Below are 18,632 nucleotides of genomic sequence, written 5' to 3'. Positions count from 1 at the left end.
TTTTGGTCTTTGAAGTTGTCAAAGGCTGGCTAATCATCTTCAGTTAACCACAGTAAATTTAAATTTAGTAAAATTTCTTTTTATACACATTTTAGACCATAGTTTTTCTGTTTCTGGAAGTTAAAAAAAGAGCTAAATTATACATCTCCTTAGACCTAAACAAGTTGTTGATTATTATATTTGTGTTCCTAAGGGCATTTGTAAAAGGTTCAAGATAAAATAAGATTTCTGAATTAAGTCATGAAACTGGGTAGACTCTGTGCTTTCATCTAACACGTACAAATTGAAATCTACTGCAAAAATATCTATTTTTTTTAATTTGCAAAAAAAAGACTAAAGTCTAGCTTAGAGAATTTAGTTATATATCCAGAAATTTCAGAGACTGACTTGAATCTCGTAATTCTGCAGATAACTATCAAAGCAAATCATCAATTTAAAACACTGAAATCATTGTTTACTTTATAATTTATTGAGACATGCAAATGCTTGAGGTTGGATAAGATTTACTACTTCTACTACAACCTTTGGCAACCTAAAATGCTCAGTTTTCATCAATAATTTTATTCAAACCTTTCGTAGCCAGTATTCATTCAAACAGGCACTATATGACAACACTATACTATACTAGTATCGTGTTACCTGCAGCGCTGGAAAAAAAAAAGAAAGTGCCAAAAACAACACATTTTGGAGAGATCTTCAATCCATTATTTCATTTAAACTACATATTTTCATAATGCGGAAGTATAAATATGAAATCCACAAAATATACTGTCATAGGTTCGAAAACTGTGAAATCATGATAGCACTGTGCAATTTGCTTTTGTCAGCCAATCAGGGCACAGGACACATGACCTCATTGGCCAGTCACTGCATGAATGTTTGCTACACGAATACACAAAGGAATAAAATAGGTATGGTTAATGTCTCACAGTAATATGCAAAATGCACAGGAATCGGCAAAGCAATGTTATCAAATTCCTTTAATGGTGAGGAAAAGTGAAGGCACCAGTTTCCCCAAAAGGCACAGAATTGTAGTTGCTAGTCATCCATACAGCATTCTTCTGAAAGAGTTATTGCACCGCTGTTCCATTGGATGGTTAAAGTTTACCAGCCTCAGTGAAAAAGTGATTTAATATTTCTTTCGAGTGATATGCTCTATAGAACAGGTACTCAGGTAGCTAATGCACAAAATGTTCAATCTCTCTGCCATATCATGAGATGACACCTCTAGCATCTCGTCACGTTCTTTCAACATTCTGTGTGTGAACGGAACGATCATTTGGATCTACAAAGTTCACACTATGATTCATTCGTAAGGTCTAGAGTATCGTATGAACTGAAGCAGTCACTAACAGTTCTCACGCCAGTGAGGATCTTCTCTTTATTATTATGATCGAGATTTCCTGGGTTCAAAATTCAATGGCTTCAAGGAAGTATTTTTTCGACCCTGACTGAATTCCACCGAACACACAATTTCTGACAATTTTATGACCCCTGCCATGTTCCCCCCCCCCCCTCACCCCCCCCTTCCCCCCCCCCCCCCCCCCCCCCCCCCCCCCCCGCCCCCAATTTTCTCCTCGTCTTTTTCAGTGATGACTCCTGATACCCTTAACTGTTGTGAATCATGAATCACCCCCTTGATATGCACTTCATGGCAAAAGGAAGACTAGTCATTCACCATATGCTTTGAGAAGCCAAAATTTTGGTAAGTTTCTCCATCTTTCAATGGCAAGTGGAAAACCACGTAGCACAGATATCAGAGATTTTTCTGATCACCATTCGTGAATTAGTGAATCAGATACTGATCAGGGCACTCAGTTTCAGTATGCACTGAACATATTGACCATGTAACTACCCTTCCTCACCTTCTGCCAGTGCCAGCAACAGAAAGAGTCTTATACCAAATTTGGTAGATTTTGTATTTATGCCTGCATATTACAAACATATGCAGTTAAAATGTAACACCACATTAAAGACCTCTCCATGGTGTGTCTTTTTTTAGTATGGTATGTTGCCAGTAAAGCGGTAGAAAGAGCGATATTGGTATGTAAAACCGTTATGGCTTATCTATTCATTATGACCTGTTTCATCAACCCTACCAAAGGGTACTGCAACACTCGCAGTTTTTCCAGTTGTGGTTCACTTTCATTTGTAATCACTATAATAACTGGAACATCCAATACCAAACTAAAAATATCAGAATGTTCAGCAGCGTTGTCAGTGTTACCTTCAACTAAATCTAAACCTTCATAAAAAAAATTTACCTTGTTTTTTTTTTCTAATTATCTAGTCTGTTCATTCTTCCAGCTAATTGAGAACTCGTCTTGATCAGTGTTTTATCTGTTTTAGAAATATAATGATGAATTATTTAGTTTAATCTTGTTTGTATCTTTTGTTATGAACTATATTCCCTCAACTAGTTTTCTTTCTGACTGAACAGTGTTTGACAAACTGACTCTGCCTCTAAATATTCACATATCCACTACACATGCATAATGATGTCTGCACTCATTATCTTCCACACTTAATAAAATAAGTCCGCGTAAACTTGTTACAGGATCAAAGTCCAGGTGCAAAAGCATAATAAATTCTTGATGCAAAATTCTTTGTAGTTGTTTGCATCCTCTGTTGTATTCTTCAATTTGAACTTCTTGCATTCCAGATTTGTATTTACCTCTTGGGTCACCATGAGACAAGGGTTCACTGGCCAGCAAAATCATAAAATTATTGTTCTTGAAGTACCTTCCTTTTAAATATATTACTTATTATTACTATACTCTTCCTTGTACTGAAAATAATTATCCCAAGGATTAAATAGTGTACATTTGTTGCATGAACTTAATAACATGCTGTCTGTGTGGATATCTGAGTACAACTTTCAATACTTAAAAAAAATTTGAAGCTTTTCTGTATAAGTTTTTTCACAAGCATTCTTGTATATAGTTTCATTTATGATCCTTGACATCTCTTATTCCGAGACACTTTATAATGAATTCTACTCTGCTTTTGTAAATGATGAAAGTCTATGTGAATGCAGCTTGCCGCTAACTTGGTGTAATGTTTTGTCTGTACAGAAGTGTATCTGTCGCCTTTATCGCTCTTTCCCTCTCACACATAAATCGGTACAATAAAGTCAGGGCTTCGTGTTTTCTAGTTAGGCTGATCCGTGAAAAGACAGAGAAACAATTATGCTAATGGAGGATTCTCTCTCTCTCTCTCTCTCTCTCTCTCTCTCTCTGTCCTTTACCTGTGTACAGTTTAAATATATTATTTATGTGAAATCAGCCTAGTAGAATCTCTGTTGGAGCCCTTCGTCTTAATATTCAGCGGCTGGCTTGCTAGAAAAGATCTTTACATTGGTTATTATTATTAAGCGCTGCATTCAGTTGGGAAAATCGATCGTTTGAACAATTCGTTCAGTTTACGACAAATCTAAAATTTCAGATGTGGACGAAGCCTTTTTGGACGATTTATAAAAACTCAGAGATTGCAGGCTCTCTTCGTCACAGCTGAAACTTCCCAATTAACTACAGGGCCCAGCCAATCATCAGTGCTTCAGACAGAGAACTCATTCATCATTCACTCTAGAATAAAATGGTCACAAACCTTATTTCTGAGGAAAATTGTATATTGAATCCATTTCCATACATGTTCCGTTTTCTGTTGGTTCCAAGTCTCATGTAATTTTCTTTTACAGGTTTTTCTTTCTCTTTATCTATCACGCTAGCGGCACAAACTTTCCTAGCTCGCTTTAGCGCGAAGAAGAGTAAATAAATCTCCTTTAGCAATCCGACAATCTTCCAACCGATACTTCCGAAGCTGTTCCTCTCTCTCTCTATAATAACCATGGAGCATACATTTCTGTACTTCTGTTGTTCCAAAGAATAAACGTACTAGAAAAATACCTTGGCGTCGACGAGCTGTCGGCGCATATATTACTAGAAAATCTGATCAGATACTTTTCAAACATAAATACATGTGGATGATTTGGTTGACCATTATTAATTATTGCGTGGTAGAGGGTAATTTTCCGTGGGGAGATTACAATGCCCCTCGCAGCGAGCGAAGTTTGTGAGCTCAATTTTGATTCACCGAACACACTTCGCGAGCTATCTATTAGCGTGGATAACCCGGAAGTGATGATTGTCAGTCCTCCGACTGAAAAAGAATATTATATTTGAGACAGACGAAGAAAAGAAATGTTGAAGACAGAAGAAATGAAGATACCGGTACCGCGGCTGTATTGCTTTTACGTGCATCTAGGTGTTATATTTGCTGTGCACAACCAAGGAAGATGATCTTTCATGAACTGATGTCAGGGTCTACCCATTCGGGAACTTTCTTAAGCAGGGAAACCTTGGAAAACCTCTTAAGCCTAGACCCCCAGCCTACGGTACATAGAAGATAGGAAAGCCTATAGAAGAAAAAAATATATAATTTTGAAATAGATCTCTAAAGGAAAGACAGGGATCAATTTGTATCACGATTTGGAGAAGAGTGGTTTGTGCCTCTAGCAAAAAAAAAAAAAAAAGTTTTACAATAAATAACGTGAATTCTCGTTTTACAATCTTGCTCCTGGTACAATATATTGCGGTGCTAAACTCCCCCGGGTCTTGCATGTCCCCGACGTCCACATTTGTAGTCGGTCTTCTACGCGGCCCCCTCTGTAGTTGATCTTCTACGCGGCCCACAATGGGAAGAGTAGAAGGAACAGGGATACTCGAATTCACATGCAACATTCATTCCAAAAGAATTAGCAATGACCAAAAGGAAAACTCTTCCTGTAAGAGAACTGATTAGGTTGCACCGTCCAAGATTCTCCTTTTTGAAAGCAAAATCCTTATGGCTTCATGGATCCTTTTTGTTACGACGTACTTCAAGGAATTCAACCATTAACTAATGATGTTGCCAAAAGCATCATCCGATTTACTCCCTTTTGAATACTCCTTTTGACTTTGCCTCCCCGCTTGTGCTTATAAGTCCAAAAGTTCTAACACATTTTCTATCACTGATTTGTTCTTCGTAATGTAAAGGATTCATGTAACTTACTATAGATTTTGGATTCAAATCATCGAATAATGGAAAGTGTAGTTCATTTTATACCAAGACATCATCCATATTTCCTTGATAAGTCATATAATTTAGCTATACTCAATACTTTTTATTCTAAATACATATACTGTATTTCTTCGCTTGAGTGCTGAAATGTAAAAGTTATTAGCATTGAGGAATGCGGATTCGCTTCTTTCAATTACTCTCTGATTCATACGGTGTTCATCCATGCTCATATATGGAAATGGATTTTTCATACAAAATTCCCAAACGAACACGAACCATTAAATTACTACTGAATCTATGAATATTACTTTCTTTAATCATTCATTAATAAATTAAAAACTCTTAACTTCTAATTATAACACCTGTTCCTTTTAGAGTTCAACATGAATCAGTTTATCCTCGCGTTTGGTGCGAGTCTCTTACAAAGCATATCTGTATCGTCTATATCGATTTTAATTCTCGCGCCGACGTCAACTGTTTTGCGCGGGAAATTATCTTTGCGGCGTTAACCGTCACTCACGATTCACTACCACAACACATCTCTTCACACGTTTACACATGTAAGCGTTCACATGAGATTATATATGAATATTCACTCGGAACCTCTTTTGATTATTCCGCGTCATTTGCGGGAAACATTTCATTCTTCTTGAAGGTCAGTTAGATCCTTAATCATTCTTGATGACATTAGCAATGCTAAAGTTCTATGTTCACCCAAACCACAGGTGAAGCCTATCTCCACTATCTTCTTTACAACACTCGATAATAATAGTTAGTCACTATTTCTATACTCTATGTCACTGATTAACTATTTCAATTTAAAGGTTTCTATCACTACACACACACAGTTTATTGTTATGTTTTTTACGAGCGTTCATTTTGCTTTTGGCACGACCAACAATGGGGAGCAGTATGGGCTTGTAGAGGGTTCGATCAAACCCCATTTCAACATGCGATCTGTTTCTTTTTGAACTTGAGCCTTTAACCTCCAGGGAACAGGATAGAAAGTTCTACAATACGTTTCGTGTGGCTTAACGTAGAGATGGCATATGTATCCCTTAATAACTCCTGGCCTTTCATCAAACACGTTTTCATACACTAATAATAATTCTTTGAGCTGCTTCTTCTGCTCTTCGATAATGCAGTCGGATTCATTTAACTTCTCATACACTAATTGACCGAAGTCTCCTTTGACTTGGAACTCATTATTTACGTGCTGTTTAGAATTTTGTGCAGTCCTGCTTACTTGCACACTGATCCCACTATTATATTTTCTGGTAAGGCTTTCCTTTTTCAACAAGTCCAACTCAATTTCTTGTTTATTTACATTTAACCAAATTTTTCCTGTTTTAAAATCTATTCTGCATCCGTATTGACGTAGGCTGTCGACTCCTATAATGCAGTCTACCACCAAATTTTTTACAACAAGGAATGTGCTTAATATTGCTACATTTCCGACTTCTACACTAAGTAGTGACTGCACTTTTACATTAGCCGATCTAGCCCCAACGGCGCCTATTATTCTGCAATTTTGAAATGGAAAAATTGGTACTCGTCTTATATTTCTGATCTTGTTGAATAGAGCCTCCGAAATAACATTCGTGGTTGCAGCTGTGTCCAAAACCGCCACTATAGGTACAGTCACCAAAATGACTTGCACTTCGGCTACTGCCACCTGTTCCTTATCCTCATCTTGGAGTTCTAAGTCCTCGGTCAATTCATCTGCCAGTAATCGTCCATCATTATACGTTAGCATGGGTACACATATCCTGTTGCCCCTCAACCAATTGTTGACCGCTCCTCCGGGGCACAAGTGGGCCCTTACAAGTTTGTTGGATTTTGATTCGCCTGGTGGTTGACATCGTCCGTCACTTCGGTAATTACCGGTTGATTCGTAGATGTCCGTCCCCACTGATGTTGGTTATTTGAATCTATTCCCCCCGGTTGATTCCACTTTCTATTATCGTTATTGTTCCAGGCTTGCGGTCTGAAATTCCTTTCGTTCCCCCATACAGGATTGTATCGTTTCCCATTCCTGTTGTTCCTTGGATAACCCCTCGCAAGACTATTGCCGGTATTATTATTGAGATTTTGAGGGGTTTCTCCACTATTTATCGATCTCTGTGCGTTCCCTTGCCTACCATTTGGCGGAGGTTCTATCTCCCTATATTGGAATCTGTTGTTACGGGCTTTCTGGTTGCTCTCTTCTATAATGTCTATATGATCTAACGTCGTGAGGAACGACTCCAAGTCTTTATTGTTCCCGTAAATTAATTGATTCCGGGTGTTAGTTGGTAATCTTGCCTTAAATATGTTTATTATGTCTGGCAAAGGCATAGGTCTGTCCCAATATCTAGTTTTGTTTATATATTTTTCAAAATACTTCCTAAGGCTTCCTTTTGAAAAAGAGAAAGGCTCTGGGTAGAGCACCTCCTGCCTTAGGCGTTCCTGTACCCCTTCTGACCAGAATTTTGCTAAAAACGCTTTCTCAAAATCGTCATATGTCGAGCATACAGAAGTCATGTCCGAGGCCCAGATCGCCCCCGAACCTTGTATATACCCAGTCACGAAACTGATTTTCTGCCACTCCGACCAATTTCTGGGTAGCACTCCTCTAAAACTTCGGATAAAAACAATCGGATGGACCCCCCTTTTGTCAGTGTTAAAAATCTGGAATTGCCGATGCTTTATCATTTTTTCTTCGGCATGGCAAAGGCTTTCGTAATCTCCGTCAGATAAAACTTCACGCGAACAACTAGCTCGTGGCAATTTAATATTCGAGTTACTCACACAAGTCGGTATCGTGCGCGAATGCGCAGTAACTGGCTCTACAGACGCTGCCAACTTCTGCTGCTGGCCGGTATTCATTTGTTCTGAGCCTTGTTGTGAAACGCGTATCGACTCTTCTATAGTTTGTTTCCAATGCTCGAAATCAGCACCTAACTGCTGTCGCACTTCCTCAAGTCCTTTCGCAAACAAATTCTCTTCCTGTTTGCCGCATAGACTCTGGAATGCTGCTTTAACATTTTGTTCAATGTTTTCACACATTAGCCTTTTGTTTTCTAATGTGATTTCGGATAATTTACCCGTTAATACATTAATTTGGTGGTCTATAACGTCTTGACGTTCGGTCAGATGTTCAACACTTTCCTTTAGGTTCGTCTGCGTACGTGCCAATTCAGGAAGTTGCGCAATTGCACATGACATGGCATCTTGCTTTTGTACTAATTGCGGAACCATTTCCACCTGTTCCCGTACAGTATCTATCTTAATAGCCACATACTCCTTCATTTCTACACGTACGCGTTGAGTAGATTCCTCACATTGAGCTTTAACCAATTCTATTTGTGCAGTTAATTTTCGTTCCGTCTCTTCGGCCTGATCTTTAAGTTCCTTTGTCTTCGCCTCTATCCGCTGCTCTAATTCGGAAAAACTGTCATGTAACTGCTGCTTAATCTCAGCTTTCAGATTTTCCTGCCCCTCAGTAACTGAGGCTAATTTCGCATTCAAATCATTTTGCCCCTCGGTAACTGAGGCTAACTTCGCATTAATGTCGGTTTTCATATTATTCATGCTCTCGGTTATCATCTGCATCTGTCTCATGATAATTACTAATGGATCTAATTCATGTTGCATACTTGCTGTTACATCTCCAGCTGTGTCCACCGGGCGTTCTATTGCACTATCTGTAGCGATCGGTTCTACAACACTTCTTACTACATCACTATTATCCGTGCTCACAGCTGAAGGCTGTTGCGTGTTGCTCTGCTCTGCTTGACTCATCTTAAACATTGCCCTAGTGAAAACCATATAAATGTTCTACAGTCAATATGTATATATCTCCCTTCACACAAGAATACTTCTGTGGCTACTTTCTTATAGTACTTATACAGGTAAATGCAACTAGGGCAGGTCAATCAAACTACGTCTGGCATGAACACAATTAGTAAATGTTCAAATCTACGTCTACTTCCTCAATACTAGCAAGCTTTAATAAAAAATTATAGATCTGGCCTTTTTCCTGCGCCCAGCGTGCTGCTTTTATTTGTAGATCCACTTAATTTGCCTGCGAGTATTTCTTCTCTTTTCCAAGTTAAGTTGTCTCGTCGTAGTTCACATGAAACACAGAACAAAATTATTTTAACAACGTCCAAAAACGTGTCCTGTCACGGATTGGCCATTATAATGAATTCTACTCTGCTTTTGTAAATGATGAAAGTCTATGTGAATGCAGCTTGCCGCTAACTTGGTGTAATGTTTTGTCTGTACAGAAGTGTATCTGTCGCCTTTATCGCTCTTTCCCTCTCACACATAAATCGGTACAATAAAGTCAGGGCTTCGTGTTTTCCAGTTAGAATGATCCGTGAAAAGACAGAGAAACAATTATGCTAATGGAGGATTCTCTCTCTCTCTCTCTCTCTCTCTCTCTCTCTCTCTCTCTATCTCTCTCTCTCTCTCTCTCTGTCCTTTACCTGTGTACAGTTTAAATATATTATTTACGTGAAATCGGCCTAGTAGAATCTCTGGTGGAGCCCTTCGTCTTAATATTCAGCGGCTGGCTTGCTAGAAAAGATCTTTACATTGGTTATTATTATTAAGCGCTGCATTCAGTTGGGAAAATCGATCATTTGAACAATTCGTTCAGTTTACGACAGATCTAAAATTTCAGATGTGGACGAAGCCTTTTTGGACGATTTATAAAAACTCAGAGATTGCAGGCTCTCTTCGTCACAGCTGAAACTTCCCAATTAATTACAGGGCCCAGACAATCATCAGTGCTTCAGACAGAGAACTCATTCATCATTCACCCTAGAATAAAATGGTCACAAACCTTATTTCTGAGGAAAATTGTATATTGAATCCATTTCCGTACATGTTCCGTTTTCTGTTGGTTCCAAGTCTCATGTAATTTTATTTTACAGGTTTTTCTTTCTCTTTATCTATCACGCTAGCGGCACAAACTTTCCTAGCTCGCTTTAGCGCGAAGAAGAGTAAATAAATCTCCTTTAGCAATCCGACAATCTTCCAACCGATACTTCCGAAGCTGTTCCTCTCTCTCTCTATAATAACCATGGAGCATACATTTCTGTACCTCTGTTGTTCCAAAGAATAAACGTACTAGAAAAATACCTTGGCGTCGACGAGCTGTCGGCGCATATATTACTAGAAAATCTGATCAGATACTTTTCAAACGTAAATACATGTGGATGATTTGGTTGACCATTATTAATTATTGCGTGGTAGAGGGTAATTTTCCGTGGGGAGATTACAACTTCTTACAATGTCCATATGGAGTTGGTATTTCTGTGCCATCCTTGCTGTGATGTAAAGGGATCTGCTGACAAACTTCAAATGCCACATGCTACCTGAAAAGTATCTCAGACAGGTAATAGGAAAACCCAAACAATTTTTTGTTCCAACATACAATGTCATATTCAAAAATGTGGACCTGTGTTTCCCTTGAAATGTTCCCCTACATGCTACCATTAATATGCTACACTATTGTTCATTTATATGAGACAATGACGATGCAGAAATCTTGCGATCTCTGGCTTTAAAAGGAGAAATTCCACATTTAACTGTATAACAATTCTGTACCCTCACAATGCTCATGCTTGGCGGCAACATCACATGGTGAAAGAGCCACAGTTGCTCTCCCTCCCCCTCTTGAAAGTACCAAATGCTCACGACTCATTTCTGCACAGCATGAATGATATAAATCCTTCTGTTACACCAACACACCATCATCTTACCCAATTCTTTACACAATTAGCTCCCTACTATGCCTATAGCTACAAAATATACAAAAATAAATCAGCCAGTGGAAAATCCATAATGAAATAGTGACAGTATTATCAAAAGGATAGATTGCTACTCGCCATAAAGTGCAGATGCCAAGTCGCTGACAGGCACAACAAAAAGGACTGCTAACAAGTTAAGCTTTTGGCCGAAAGGCCTTTTGGCTGCAAGCTTAAGTTGTTAGCAGTCTTTTTGTTGTGTCTGTCTGTGACTTGGCATCGCTACTTTGTGATGAGTAGCAATCTATACTTTTCATAATATTAGAAATAAATCTGCCTATGTTAACAAACAATATCCAACCAAAACAAAAAAAAATGAACAAAACAGAACCTTGCTCAATGTTTTCCCTGGTCTCCTAATTTCCTATATAATTAATCATAAAAAATAAATGTCTAAAATTCACATGGTAACTTTCCTATATACTAGCAAAGCCTAACTGTATGGGATCTTGCGCAAGGCCAGACCATGAGTTTCTGTATCCCTACTCTCCTTTTTGCCACCAACCTTCTTCCCAGGTAGTGACACTGGTTTCTGTGGAGTACTTTAAAAGGGTGAATGCATCCTATGTGGACAACGATTGTCCATGTTGGCAATTGTAATTTAACATTTACTAGTGATGTCAGTTCTGCAACTTGGTACGGCTCCTAGTATCACATAATAAATTTCTTCATCTCGCCCTTCGGTGTATATGGGTTAGTTAACATTACACATTGGCCAAATTTATAATCTGGCAATTTGCCACCATGCCATCCCATTTTCTCCTACTGCTCAAGTGCCTTAGTGTTCACCTTCTGCACACATCATTTAATGCTCTAGTAGAGTTCTGTATAGGTTCCACATTTTTCCCTACCTTAGTCTGTAGTAACCTTCACAGTGATGGCATCTTTCTTCCATACACTACGTAATGAAGTGCAAGACCAAATGCTGTGATGCATCTTTGAATTATACACAGCCACAACATGTGGTAGGTAAATACCCCCAGTCATTATGGTGAATACTGAAGTAATGGCTCAGCATCACCCCAGTCATTCGGTGTTAGCATGCACATGGTATGGTGTAGTTCTTAGTTTTCGGATACAGAACAGACGACACAGTTGTTTCTTGACCACTGACATGAAGTTGGTGCCACAATCTGTGATTATCATATCAGGGACACCGAATTTCATCGACCAGTTGTTTAGTATTGCCTGTGTTACTGTACTTGCCTTTTGATTTGGAATGGTGATCATTGTGACATATCACGAAAAATGATATATAATAAGTGGCTATTCCCCTCTGTTGTCTGGCCGAATGGACCTATGATGTGTACTTCAGCCATCTCAGGTGGGTTGGTTGGCTCTGGTAACTTCTGAAGCTGATGACTCAAAAGTACACATGCTGTGCACATGGCACCAAATTTCTCATATACTGGACCGCATCCAGTTTCCATGTCCACCACCAGTAACATTCAGCCAATCTGTGATCTGTTCTGCATCCTCTGCATCCAGGTAGCATGTGGTCATGTACTTATTCCTTTGAACTCTTTTTCTCACAGTACAGCAGGCACTATGATATGTGGCCCAAGCTGCTGCTGCATCATCACCGGCCTACTATCGATTTCAGAATATCATTATAACTAAGAAGGAAGGAAAGCATAAGTGTAGTAATGAAGTTGAGTATAAACACAAGTGTTTCTCTTTGAAATCTGGTCAGCCTACTCTCTGCCCTGCTGAACAACCCATTGTGGAAAGCAAACTGTGGCTGCGTTTTGGCTACCGTATTTACTCGAATCTAAGCCGCACTTTTTTTCCAGTTTTTGTAATCCAGAAACCCGTCTGCGGCTTAGAATCGAGTGCAAAGTAAGCGGCAGTTCTGAAAAAATGTTGGTAGGTGCCGCCACAACAAACTTCTTCCGTCGAATTATGTAGCGCTACACAGGTATGCTTTCCAGGCACAAAGATAAATACTGGCGACAAAACCCCTGCGTCAGTAAATTTTTAAAAAAAAAAAAAAAAAAAAAAAAAAACGTGGAAGACGAGCTTTTTTTCACCGCCCCGAGTTTCGACCACTGCATTTTCATACATTATCCAATGAAGTAAATACAAATTCCGTATTGTTCATCTTCGAATGTAGCAGCATTTCAGCGTACTACGAAAATCCGACTGGCAAGATTGTTTGTCTGAATTTTTTCCTACCTGGGACAAGAGATCATTCCTAATAAGAACTTTTACGAATTGTGAATCATATGCCGTATTCTCTTCACCATAAGAATAATACGAATATAAACATTTTGCCATGTATTCTTTCGTGTTTGCTGCTATCTCATTTAAATCCTGTCTGCCTAATAAACTACGAAACTAGAGTGAGGCAACAGCAAACACGGAATAATATACATATCATGTCATGTTTATATTCGCATTGTTCTTATGCCTAATAGTGATACAGTCAGAAATGAAGCACGGCAATTGACAAGATTTTTAAATCTAAGATGACTAATTTCTGTACAGAATGTAATGTACTACAGAGGCGTCTGCAAAGATTTTCAACCGGAGAAAAAATTTTCGTTAAACTCTCATTCAGAACATCTTCTATCATACGCAGTCTATTATTTGGTTCTTGTTGATCATTATCAAAGAAAGCACCAGTGTAAGTAACAGCAAATAGCAAGCAGTCTCTTGCCATTGTTCCGCTAATGAGACGATTCCTCTTTTTTTTTTAAATGCGGCGGTTGCACGCACAAAAGCAAGGCATGCCGTGAGCAGCGGCAGGTCGTAAACACTCATTATCAGAATGCGACAAACAATGCATGACACAGTACAGTAATGCATTTTCAGCTTAGAATGACGTAAACACCTATAACAAAGAGAACGGCACTTGCCAGATCAAAGAAAAATAAGCAATCAATTCAAACCAGACGAATCACGTGATAAAGGAATGGTACCCGTATAAATACGGACGGAGCACCTGACGCATAGCAATGGCTACATGGTAAAGCTTAACTGCTAAGCTTAAAACTTGAACCAAACTACTGTAGCTGTATTGTCATTCATTCGACCTAAATTGTATTACAATGGACCAACTTTGTTTCGATTTGGATGTGCGGCCTAAAACTCTTCTCTCCCTTGGAATTTCGAGTCTCGAATATCAGGTGCGGCTTAGATTCGGGAAAATTTTTTTTCCTTGATTTCGAGTCTCATTTCGCAGGTGCGGCTTAGATTCGAGTGCGGCTTAGATTTGAGTAAATACGGTAACTAGCAGTCAGCATCAGTGTATTTTGCCATTCTGCAAGGCTGCAACCGCGTGCTCATATTTCACAAATCTTCTTGCTCTGACTGACTGCATTTCCATGCCTACTTTCCAGTTTGTGAATCACTTCAAAGACTAATTCACTTAATTTCATCTCTCACCATGTCAGCCTACTTCAAGTATCTTTTAAACCCAACAACCATTTTAACACTGTGTGGTCCGTTTATACTTAAAATCTTACAGATAACACCCGACATTCAGCCATCCACCAGAACTTTACACCCTTCTTTAACAATTGTATCAGTGGTCTTCCAATAACCACAAATCCCATCATAAATTATCTATAGCAATAAGCTAATCGTAATAATGACTGCAGCTCTTTAGTCATGTGTGTTGCAAACGATGCACTACATGTATCAGTCTCAGGTTGGTTTTTACACCATCCTAACTAAGCACATGTCTTAGGTACACTATGTGATCAAACGGGTCCGGACACCTGGCTGAAAATGACTTACAAGTTCGTAGCACCCTCCAGTGGTAATGATGGAAATCAATATGGTGTTGGCCCACCCTTAGCCTTGATGACAGCTTCCACTCGCAGGCATAAGTTCAGTCAGGTGGTGGAATGTTTCTATGGGAGTGACAGTACATTCTTCACGGAGTGCTGCACTGAGGAGAGGTATCGATGTCGGTTGGTGAGGCCTGACACGAAGTCGGCGTTCCAAAACATCCCAAAGGTATTCTATAGGATTAAGGTCAGGACTCCGTGCAGGCCAGTCCACTACAGGGATGTTATTGTCGTGTAACCACTCTGCCACAGGCCGTACGTTATGAGCAGGTTCTCGATTGTGTTGAAAGAGTGCAATTGCCATCACCGAATTGCTCTTCAATATTGGGAACCAAGAAGGTGCTTAAAACATTCATGTAGGCCTGTGCTGTGATAGTGCCACGTGAAACAACAAGGGGTGCAAGCCCCCCTCCATGAAAAACATGACTACACCATAACACCACCGCCTCTGAATTTTACTGTTGGCATTACACACGCTGGAAGATGTCGTTCACTGGGCATTTGCCATACCCACACCCTGCCATTGGATCACCACATTGTGTACCATGATTCGTTACTCCACGCAACGTTTTTCCACTCTTCAGTCGTCCAATGTTTACTCTCATTACACCAAGCGAGGCATAGTGGGGCATTTACTGGCAAGATGTGTGGCTTATGAGCAGCTGCTCAATGATGAAATCGAGTTTTCTCCCCTCCCACCTTACTGTCATAGTACTTGCAGTGGATATCCTGATGTAGTTTGGAATTCCTGTGTGATGGTCTGGGGAGGTGTTTGGCTATTACCCACTACGACCTTCTTCAACTGTCAGTGGTCTCTGTCAGTCAACAGACAAGGTCGGCCTGTACACTTTTGTGCTGTAAGTGTCCCTTCACATTTCCACTTCAGTATCACTTCGGGAACAGTGGACCTAGGGATTTTTAGAGTAGATTTGCCCCCATTCGGAATCCTGCCGTGTCCAGAAAACTTTTCACTGCTTTAGTCTGCTGATTCAGTCTACTTTTGAGAGCTGCTCTCAAATGAAGCTCATACTGCTCTGTTTCCAGTAGCACTACACGAGCCCTTCCTTAAGCTGTACTGAGCGAGGTGTCAAAGTGGTTAACACACTGGACTCGCATTTGGGAAGACAAGGGTTCAAACCCACGTCTGGCCATCCTGATTTAGGTTTTGTATGAGTTTCTTAAATCGTTTCACATAAATGCTGGGATGGTTCATGTGAAAGGAAACAGCCGACTTCCTCCACCACTTTCCCTAATCTGATGGGACCAATGGCCTTGCTGTTTGGTCCCCTCCCCCAAATCAACCTACCTTAAGCTGCTCAAATGCATGCACAATTTTCAAGTCTTCAGCATACATCATGTATAGCTTTGCTTCACCTATTAAGAGTAATTAGGCCACCTGTGATGGGCATTCATCAGTTCAGAGGCCCAGCTTCATGGCTAATTCTAGGTCACCTTTGAATGTCAACACATCTTCCATTGTATTGCATGAAAAAGTGGTAATCAGACTGATAGTAGCTAATTTTAGTTAAGACGCAGTTACATTGGATGAAGCTCCCTCATTTCAGCTAATTCCTTGTGTATCTGCATGTTGCTTGCCTTTTAGAACCTCTGTTTGATCTACCAAAGCTTTTGAAATGCCTCTTCTGAGGAAACACACTGTGAATCTTGGCTCTGCACTGCACAACCTTTTCCCACCAAAATTTAAAATAACACAGTAACAGAGAACAAACAAAGCTAATGATAACAGAGACACATTGCAGTAATGACACGCTGATTTTAGTCTTTTCATCTAATGTTCTTAACTCTTCACACTGCTTGGCAAACTGACGATAGTGTCAGATGCTGACTGTGCACATGGTGCACTGTAGCGCAACAGATTGCACTGTGTGCATCTTGCTGGCTGCATACCAGCATAATATTCCCTATCATTTCTTCAGAATTGTGAAAGATTGGCAGGTTCTTCAATCATCATAAACTCCATCTTTAAATTTCTGTAGCAATTGGTTCTCCTAACCATATGCTTGCACGAGACCAGGAAAATGGTAGAATAAACAGTAAGTCCACTCACATACTGCTTCATCAAAGCTGCTAGCCAGAGCTGGTGATCACATTCACAATCCACCCTTCCATAGCAGCCGATAACTTCTGACACCACTTGTGGAGGTCAGGATGTACTAACCTAGTGGCACATGAAGCTGGCTGTTTGATGGTTCAGAACATATTGCAGCTGGCACTTCCCAGGCCGTGGTTGCAGCGGATTGGTGGCAGGAGTCGGAAACAGTGCTGGTTGAATTAGTCCTTTGTTCCTTAACAGTTACAGCGGTGGAGACGGATCCGGGAAGGTGGCCAATGCCTCCATGTTGTAGGCGGTTCAGCTGCTGAAGCATGTCAGTTTCAACATAAACCCTTCAGAAGGATGGTGCACTACGTGTTCCTTCAGACAAAGGCAGCAGCTGGCAACATGCTCCTGTTAGCACAGTGGCACTGGTGCTGACTCAGGAGTGGTGCCATGCGGCACACGATTGACGGATGGCAAGTGGCCAGAAGCAGATGGCTTGACTGAGTTGCTCAGCACAGCATGTATCGGGCCAGGTGGAATTAAACTGCGACCTCCAGCATCGATAGTAACAGTGGAATGTGCCCGCACTGAATGTTGGCAGACAGTGACAGCATATGTTCACCAGGACGATGTACGGAAACAACATTTGCTCGATTGCATGGTGATGACTGAGTGCTTAGGTGACCCAGACTTGAGCCCAAGGCCCACCAGAACGGTGTCCATCAGCAGGTGGTAGTCAACCAGCAGATGGCCCAACAGTGAGGAGATACGAAGTCAGCAGCATCCAGACTCAGCACAGGCAGCAGCCTGTAGCTGTTGACAGGAGTGACTGTGCCAGTCTTGCTGAATCATCTCAGATGGTAGGCGGGCGTAGACCTCTCCTCTTTTGGTGATGATTGCATAATTCATGATGTCTCTCTGAATTCATAGTGTAAGTGCAAGCCGGGTCAGGTAGTGTCTCTGAAACAGCAGCAGTCCAGTACGCTAAATCATAACAGGTCTGAGGCACCGGGCCCAGGCAATCATGATCTCATTTGCCCTAGTTTATCAGTCAGACCAGTGCCTCCAGAAATCCCTTCAGTGCTGTAATATGTAGCAATTCTTTGTTTCAGAGACGCTGGATGGCGTCTTCTGCTTTACCAGCTAGCTGAATATGTGTTCCTGCACCAGGATGCCTTATTACTGAGACGGCCTTTGTACCCCCCCTTCCCCTTATGACATTGTTTTGCTTAGTCTCTCACAAGAGCCATTATTACACCAGGTGGAACAGTGGTAGAACACTAAGGAGAGACCTGCAAGCAGAAGTGCCCATGGAAGGAAGGCTGAGTGCAGTTAGACTGGAGTGGTTTGCTCATGTGATATGGTTGAAGCTTAACCAAATTGCCAATCGGTACTTGTAAAGGAACATGACAAGACAGAGACCACGTGGAAATCCAAGTAAAAGGTAGCTGGATCGTGGGATGCTGTAGTGAGGAAGGAAATCTACCAAAACAGAAACAGGTGCAGACAAAATGTTCGGAAGCTGGAAGAACTTCCTGATGATGATGATGATGATGATGATGATGATGATAGTTCTTTAGAGGCAACAGTCATCTTTTATGTCCTCCTGTCTCATATCAGTAAGTTTATTTTTTTCTTCAGCAACTGTATTTAGCACGTTACATTTTCCCATGATGTCTGCAGGCTCTCGTGACTTTAAATGTAGCATCTTTATCCAGTTTACACAATCCCAACCATACTGGAAGCTCAGAACATTTGTGACCCAGAGAGAAGAAGGGACATTATCAGAGCAATAGCGTTAAGTAAGAAAATGAGCTTTGGAGTTAAAGTGCTCACACAACAGTATTTAGGTTTTTATGTTTTACCACAGTATCAGTACTGGAGGCTGCACAACAAGGAGATTTTTGTTTATTTTCTGAGAAA

At 40.4% G+C, this 18,632-nt stretch overlaps 1 protein-coding gene across 2 annotated transcripts in view; it reads left to right on the top strand.

The window, feature by feature from the left end:
• Positions 1–18,632, top strand: part of LOC124798361 (protein tamozhennic) — a 63,948-nt gene that overhangs the window by 41,541 nt on the left and 3,775 nt on the right. The window lies entirely within an intron of this gene.

The sequence above is a fragment of the Schistocerca piceifrons genome, chromosome 5 (assembly GCF_021461385.2).
Source record: "Schistocerca piceifrons isolate TAMUIC-IGC-003096 chromosome 5, iqSchPice1.1, whole genome shotgun sequence".
Classification (NCBI taxonomy): Eukaryota; Metazoa; Arthropoda; class Insecta; order Orthoptera; family Acrididae; genus Schistocerca; species Schistocerca piceifrons.
The sequence above is the reverse complement of the archived record's forward strand: the minus strand, read 5'-3'. Positions and strand labels throughout refer to the sequence as shown.